At 54.5% G+C, this 8,422-nt stretch overlaps 1 pseudogene; it reads left to right on the top strand.

Annotated features, from left to right (window-relative positions):
- Window positions 1-2,014: 2,014 nt before the first annotated feature.
- On the top strand, window positions 2,015-7,667 carry LOC112916552 (metal transporter CNNM3 pseudogene; annotated as a pseudogene).
- Window positions 7,668-8,422: the final 755 nt, after the last annotated feature.

Below are 8,422 nucleotides of genomic sequence, written 5' to 3'. Positions count from 1 at the left end.
GCCGTCCTGGCGGGGGCGGGGCGGAGCCGGGGAGGGGGCGTGGCCGACTGGGCGCGAAGCGAGAACGGGCGAGCGGATTGGCGGGCGGGGAGCGGGGGCGGGGCGGGCCGCGGGAGCGCGCGCGCCTCGCCGACCGGCCGCGCGGTGCCGCCCTTTCCGCCGTTCGCGCCCGGGCTGCCGCGGGGACGTCGGCTCGGAGTCCGCCAATGGTGAGCGCCCACGTCGGGAGGACGCCTCGTGACCGCGCGTCACCGGGGAGCAGGGCCTTTCTCTTTCTTCTCGCGTACCCCTCCCCTCCCCCCCCGGGGGTGCCTCCCGGTGCTCGGTGGCGACGTGGTTGCGTCCCCGTCCCCGAAGCAAGCCGCACTGTCGTCTCCTGGACATTAGGGCTGCGGGGCGGCCCCCGCCCCGGCCTCCCCGCACCTGTTTCCAGGGGCCGGGCCTGCGAGGCCCGCGCCGAGCATCCCCGCGCCCGCGCCCCGCGGGAATCCTGGGCACCTGGGGAAGGCCGCGGGGCCGCCGGGGCAGCTCGGGGCGCGCGCTCCCTCTGGAGCCGAGGCACAGCTGGGCGCTGCAAAGAGCCGAAGCAGCTGTTCTCGCGAATCTCGTAGATTAAAAGGACCCGTTTACAAGACTTCTGAAAAGGAGGGCCACATAAGGCTGCTGCTGCGCGACTGGTTTTTATCTTCATGTTTCCAACGTGGTCTTGAAGTATAACGAGCGAGATCAAGAGCTGGGGGTCGGGGGGAGATGCAATAAACCTTTCTTGATCTGCCCGAGTAATTTTACATCATTCAACCTCAATGAGTTTTAGTTGTCCTGAAAATGGTGAGATTAGGTGATCTCCAACCCCGTGAGAGCTGTAAATTCATAACCCACGGATCCATAGTGAAAACAGGTTCTGATCAACGTGACCCTAATTGACCCGTCTCCCTTCCCTGCTTAGAAATGCTCTGTATTTCGGGCGCCTGGGCGGCTCAGGTCGTGACCTCGGGGTCCTGGGATCCAGCCCCGCGTCAGGATCCCCAAAGGGAGCCTGCTTCTCCCTCTGCCTGTGTGTCTCTGCGTCTCTCTCCAATAGATAAAATCTTAACAAAAAAAAAAAAGCTCTGTGAACGTAGCAGTCCAATAAGAGCAGCTCCTTTTGAATTGATCAAGCCTTCTTTTTGAATTGGGAAGACTGGAAATGAAATTGTGGGACCCAGGAAATTTAACAAAAATCCCCTACTCCTGGACAAGCAGAGCAGGACTGACTCCATTTTGTGCTGCACCCGCCTTGTGCCGACCTGCTTAGGGCACTGCCCCACCCTAGTCAAACCCGGGGCACACCCTAATCAGAAATCGGCTCAGGGATCCCTGGGTGGCAGAGAGGTTTAGCGCCTGCCTTTGGCCCAGGGCCCGATCCTGGAGACCCGGGATCGAATCCCACGTAGGGCTCCCGGTGCATGGAGCCTGCTTCTCCCTCTGCCTGTGTCTCTGCCTCTCTCTCTCTCACTGTGTGCCTATCATAAATTTAAAAAAAAAGAAAAAAGAAAAGAAATCGGCTCAGTGATAGGCTGACCTGCTTATTGCTTAGGGCACTGCCCCGCCCTAGTCAAGCCCAGGGCACACCATAATCAGAAATCGGCTCATAACAATGTAACCCTGCCTTGTGCCCGCCAAAACTGCGCGCCAAATCTGTCCAAAGTAATAGGCCAGCTCAAATGGATATAGGGTAAGATGTAATTCAGTTGGCCACCTGTGTGTGGACCGACATGACTGTGCAACTTTCTGCAAATCCCATTGGCCACTGGGCCCTATAAAGCTGCTACGCCTCTCAGTCTCGGGGTCCAAGTCCCTGCTCCGCTACGTCGGGTATACTTGGACCCAGGCTCGAGCTTGTAAATAAGCCCTCGTGTGTTTGCATCGGTGTCGGCTCCTCGGTGGTTTCTCGGATTCGCGATCTCAGGCACAACATTTGGGGGCTCGTCCGGGATCCACGAAGGCCGAGTCCTTGAGGTACAGCATGTCCACGATGTTGGAGTGCTCCTCCTCCTACGCCGGGATGCGCGTGTGGCCGCTCTGCATGATGCTGGCCAGGACGCCGAAGTCCAGCACGGCACCGACGTCCAGCATGAAGCAGTCCTCGAGCGGCGTGAGCACATCCTCCACGGTCCGACAGCGCAGCACGCCCTCGCTGAGGTCGCTGTAGGGGTGGCCGCCCCGCAGGCCAGCTCCAGTACACGCTTGCGCAGCCGCCCGGCCCCGCCGCCAGCTCCAGCAGCTGGCCCACGGGCAGCGCCACTGGCAGGGTCAGCAGCACCGCCAGGGCGCAGCCAGCCCGGCGCCGCACGCTTGACCTCTGTGCAGCTCTCGCGCAGCACCTGCACCTTGGGGGGCGCCAGCGGGCTCAGCTGCAGGCCCCGCACCAGCGCCTCCAGCGCCAGCAGCCCCCGCCACTCCCAGGCCCAGCGCCCAGGGCGGAGCCGCCTCCTCCTCCGCGGCCGGCACCGTGCTGGACTTCGGCGTCCTGGCCAGCATCATGCAGAGCGGCCACACGCGCATCCCGGCGTAGGAGGAGGAGCGCTCCAACATCGTGGACATGCTGTACCTCAAGGACTTGGCCTTTGTGGATCCCGGAGACTGCACGCCGCTCAGCACCATCACCCGCTTTTACAACCATCCACTCCGCTTCGTCTTCAACGACACCAAGCTGGACGCCGTCCTGGAGGAGTTCAAACGAGGGAAGTCTCACCTGGCCATCGTGCAGAAGGTGAACGAGGGTGAAGGTGACCCCTTCTACGAGGTGCTGGGCCTCGTCACCCTGGAGGAGTCATTGAGGAGATCATCAAGTCTGAGATCCTGAATGAGTCTGAGGACTACCGAGATGCCACCGTCAGGAAGAAGCCTGCTCCTCTGAGTGCCCCTTTCCGTCGAAAAAAGGAATTCATGGAATTCTTGTTCAAGGTGTCTGACGATGGGGGATCCCTGGGTGGCACAGCGGTTTGGTACCTGCCTGTGGCCCAGGGCGTGATCCTGGAGACCTGGGATCGAATCCCACATCGGGCTCCCAGTGCCTGGAGCCTGCTTCTCCCTCTGCCTGTGTCTCTGCCTCTCTCTCTCTCTCTTTCTCTGTGTGTGACTATCATAAATAAATTTTTTAAAAAAAAAGGTGTCTGACGATGAATATAAAGTGAAAATCTCGCCTCAGCTGCTCTTGGCCACCCAGCGCTTCCTGTCTCGAGAGGTGGATGTATTCAGCCCCCTGTGAATCTCCGAGAAGGTCCTCCTGCACCTGCTGAAGCATCCCAGCGTCAACCAGGAAGTGAGGTTTGACGAGAGCAATCATCTGGCTGCACACCATTACCTGTACCAGGGTAGCCAGCCGGTGCATTAATTCATTCTCATCCTGCAGGGCAGGGTTGAGGTGGAGATCAGGAAAGAGGGCCTGAAGTTCGAGAATGGAGCCTTCACCTACTACAGAGTGTCTGCCCTGACAGCGCTGTCCTCAGTTCACCAGTCCCCAGTGTCCTCTCTCTAGTCCATCCACCACGACCTGCAGCCAGAGCCAGCCGATGGCGCTCACTTGTCTGCATACTGTCCTGACTACACCGTGAGGGCCCTTTGCGACCTGCAGCTCATCAAGGTCACGTGGCTGCAGTACCTCAATGCACTCCTGGCCACTCGAGCCCAGACCCAGTTGGGGGAGCAAGAAGGCGCCGGGGGGTGGTTGGTGGTGGGCTTTCTACTTTGCCTTTTTCTCCTTATGCCCCCTTAGTGAGGGGTGGGAACTCTGGTGGCAACTCCAGGATGGGGAGACAAGCCCCGGAGTCGGAAGAGCTGGGTTTGCTTCCAGGCCTAGCCACCAGCTGGCCAAGTGACCTTAGGCAAATCACTCTGTAATTTGTCTGCGCCTCAGTTTCCTCCTCTGCCTATCAATGTTTGTGAAGTATAAAGCATTTGTATGTACATAAGGAATGATTATTGTTTATAAATGGGGTTTTTTTGAGTTGTATGAAAAGTTAGCAATTGCCCAGTTCTTGGATTTTGAACCTGGGAACCTTGGATTGAAGTTGGAGATCCCCCTAAACTCCTTGAAATTGTATGCAGAAATAGTGGGAGTGTGCATTTTTGGGGAATGAGGATCCATCACCAGCAAGTTTTCAAAGGGGGCTGTGACCTGGAAGAGTTAAGAACTATGATTCTTTTACTAAGATGGCCAAAATGCTTCTTTGATAATTGTCAGCTGCTTTTATCAAATTCCAGACCATTGTCCAGCAAACACTATAGAAATGTTTGAACAGTTGGATTTCAAACATTTTCATTTAGTGGGGTGGTGCTTTACCAATGGTACAGCTCTAAGCAAGTGAACATAAACACATGTAAGTGTATTTTGTCTGGTTAGGAGTTTATCTGTTTTGGTATTCCATACAAATGTCTGAGAGGCAACAGTGTCCGATGAAAGCAAATTGTTTGGAAACCATGCCTTTCTCCTTGGCTTTGCTATGCCATAATCCCTTGTTTTCCATACTTGGAATCCTACTTCCATCTATATTGTTGGACTATCTGACGTGAAGCTACGAGAGCTACAGCCTAGCCCCCATTCCGCGGGCCGGTTGCCCCCTGCAGACTGATCTGTGGAGTGCAAGGCTCCTGGGGCAGTCCCATGGGTCCTGCCTCACGTGATGTGCCCACCGGGCATATGTGAGCACGTGCACACTTGGCAGTCCCTTTGCCCCGTCCCCATGTTCCCTGTGGCAGCAGAACCCACAGGCTTCAGGAAGAGCAGTTGCGCTTGCTGGCTTTGCTGATGCAAACGACCCTTCTTTCGTGTATCTGGTATCCCCATTCCGTTCGTGTACATGACATGCCTCTTCTGAATTTGGTGTCCTGGCCTCTTTAGCAGCCTGCTCCCTTTGTGCTGGCCTGATCAAGGCATTTCTGATGCCCTTCTTCAAAAAGTGGAAAGCCGAATCTTGTGCAGTTTGAATGTTGAGATTCCCAAAAGGAAGCAATGCAGAGAGTAGTTTTCTCCAACTTCGGCTCTCAAGGCCTCCTGGGAGGGCTTCTCACGGAACCACGTTGCCTCCAGCCGTCCTTCTGCTTCTGATTAGCTTCAGAGCTTGGGCAAGGTATGAGCGTGTGACCATCTTGCAAGAAGGGAACCGAGGATCGCAAACACCTGATTTTCTTCAGGCCACACCGCCAGTTGGCAGCAGGGCTGGGCAGGGCTCGGCAGGGGTACGCCACGCTCCCCGAGATCTCCTTAGAATGATGGAAAGACTCACGTCGCCTACTGTGGTGCCTCCAACTACAGGATGGCTGAAGGCCCTGTGGATTGCCCATGGCACGTTTCTCTTCAGGGGCCAGGTATACAACTAGGCCCCGTGCCGCAGTGCTGGCAACTGAGGGTCTGAAAGGACTTTGCTTAGGCCACAGGACAAAGAAGTGTCAGACGTCCGAGTGGGACCTGGAGAGCTGGGACCTGGAACCCATGCTCCTGAGCAGGATGGAGTGGAGGTTTCCCGGCACGCAGAGGTGCTGCCTGGTCCGTGTCCTCCCCGGTGGGGCAGCGTCTTGTCCGAGGTCACCCTGAGGCCACAGCAATGCACTGCTTTGTGGTCTCCTCTCAGAAAGGATGTGACAGCCCCGGGGGTTGCATGCAGGTAGAGGCCTCGTGAGTGAAGGTCTCGTGGGCTGGCCCAGCAGTAAACTCATCGCAGACGCAGTGCGTGAGTGGTCTTCAAACCTGTGCAAGAGGAGAGGCTCTCTGGGAAGGCCACCCTGGTGTCCCAAGACGGGTGTGTTCGGACGCCTGCTGCCAGGCAGGCGCTGCAGAGAGTACCCGTTATCGATGCCTTCTCTGACGATGACGAGGCGCTCACCACTACCACCACCAGCACCCTGTCTCCCTTCCAGAGGAAGCCGCGGGAACTCAGAGCTGTGGGGCTTTGTCCTTCCTGCACCTTCTTGGCCACTCCAGAGGCTCGCGCATTTGCGTGGCCAAAGAGGGTGGATTCCTTGCTCCTGACCGGACCTGTGGACATGGCTGTGCTTCCAGGGGAATCCCATGGAGTCACTCGTTCTCCCGAGATTGATGTGAGAATGACCTTGTCGGTACAGTCAGGGCAATTCTCCCCGTCCCCGAGTTCACTGTGGCCGATGAAAACAGACGTCTAGGAGAACTTGCGTGCTGTCCTTAGATTTGGCACTTCAGACTCTTGCTTTCCTGTGTGTGGAATCCTAATTCCATTGATATTGTTGAAATCTCTCTCATGAGCCTGCTCCCTGCCCTCCTTGTACTCAGGCTTTTTCCTGGCCCCAGCCTGATCTGTGATCTGTTCTAGTACCCCTGCGGATTCCTGTGGGTCCTGCTGACCAGCCATCCCACCAGGGATGACGTAAGAAGACGAGTGTACCTACGTTCAGGGCATGTCTTCTTATCCCCAGGTCCGCTGTGGCCGATGAAACCAAGATATTGGGAAAGCTCTCATGGTCTCCTTGGCTTTGGTGCTCCGGGGTCCTTTGTTTTCTTCTGTTTGAAAAACTAATTCCATTGATATTGTTGAGCTGAAACTATTTTGTCGCAACAAAGGCCCAATTTTGTCCTCGAGTGTGCATTTCATTTCTTCAGTTAAGGCCTTCAGAGACATGGTAAATTTGGACCAGGGGATTTTTAGTTACCAACACTGAAGAAACCCTAAGGTTTAAGAACAGACTCTCCATAACCCATGAGCAGGTGTGGCCTAAGCTGAGGGCTCTCTATGAGACTGGGCCACCCCCGGACCCCCATCGATATCGGCCAGGTGACTGGGTATATATGCGGAGATACCAACACCAGACACTTCAACCTCGCTGGAAGGGACCCTACATCGTGATCCTGACCACTCCCACTGCTCTCAAGGTCCATGGGATTACTCCCTGGGTCCACTACACCCACGTCCAGCCAGCTGACCCACACGCCATTCTCAAGGACTTTGTTCCGGAATGGAAAAGCCAACCGGACAAGGACAATCCCCTAAAGCTAAGAATGCGCCGTTCTCACTTATTTCCCACCTCCAAGACTCCCTAGTCCGAGGTTGTCCTTCAAAATAGAAGGGGATTAGACTTAGTCTTCTTACAACAAAGGGTTGTGCTGCCTTAAATGTAAATGAGAGCGAGAACAGCAACAAGGTTGGTGAGAATCCTGGTTTAATCATTCCCCCTGCTCACTCTGAGAGCCACCTGGAACCATGATTGGGTCCTGCATAGGATCCTCTGAAAAAGGGGGGAATGTGGGACCCAGGAAATTTAACAAAAATCCCCTACCCCTGGACAAGCAGAGCAGGACTGACTCCATTTTGTGCTGCTTAGGGCACTGCCCCACCCTAGTCAAACCCAGGGCACACCCTAATCGGAAATCGGCTCATAACAATGTAACCCTGCCTTGTGCCCGCCAAAACTGCGTGCCAATTCTGACCAAAACAATAGGCCAGCTCAAGTGGATACTATAGGGTAAGATGTAATTCAATTGGCCACCTGTGTGTGGACTGACATGACTATGCAACTTTCTGCATATCCCATTGGCCACTGGCCCCTATAAAGCTGCGACGCCTCTTAGTCTTGGGGTCCAAGTCCCCTGCTCTGCTGTGTCGGGTATACTTAGACTCAGGCTCGAGCTTGTAAATAAACCCTCCTGTGTTTGCATCAGTGTCGGCTCCTCGGTGGTTTCTCGGATTTGCAATCTCGGGCACAACAAAATCAAATATAAATTGCTTGAAAAACAGTTTGTGTTAACAAATGGAGAAGGGTGGTCGGTTTGGAGTTTGGAAGAGGGAAGGCGAAGAATAAGCACTTATTGATGTTTATCTAGCACTGCCAAGTGGAACAGGTGTTTTATTTGGGAGACTCGAACAAAAAGTACTCTGTTGTGCAGCAGAAACCGGTCACCAGGCCTTAATGTAACTTGGGTGAAATAACCCTCCAAACCAGCCTCCTCCTGTTACTAGGATTCCCTACCACAAGCAAACCATTATGTATTCTTGTCAGGTACTCCTGATAGCCAACAGCAGTAGTGGAGACGTTCAGAAGATGTTTACCCTCAGTGTTTCGTTCATATATCAAGGCTCTGTGAGTTTGATTACTGTGAAAAATAGTCATGAGTAACTTCATCAATTCTGAGTACTTAGAAAAACACAAAGCTAAAGACCTTAGGAAGATGGTATCCACAGCAAGGTACCTATGAGGCATTGCAAGAATGGTCTAGAAGACTGATCACTTGACTTCACCATAGGACACGTTTCTCTAATCAGCAATAACGATCATAATTTGCTATTCTTTTTTTTTTTTAAGATTTTATTTATTTATTCATGAGAGACACAGAAAGAGAGAGGCAGAGACACAGGCAGAGGGAGAAACAGGGTCCATGCAGGGAGCTCGACTCAGGACTCCATCCCGGGTCTCC

The sequence above is a fragment of the Vulpes vulpes genome, chromosome 3, assembly GCF_048418805.1.
Source record: "Vulpes vulpes isolate BD-2025 chromosome 3, VulVul3, whole genome shotgun sequence".
NCBI classification, from domain to species: domain Eukaryota; kingdom Metazoa; phylum Chordata; class Mammalia; order Carnivora; family Canidae; genus Vulpes; species Vulpes vulpes.
Note: the sequence above shows the minus strand (reverse complement) of the source record. Positions and strands in the feature narration are given on the sequence as shown.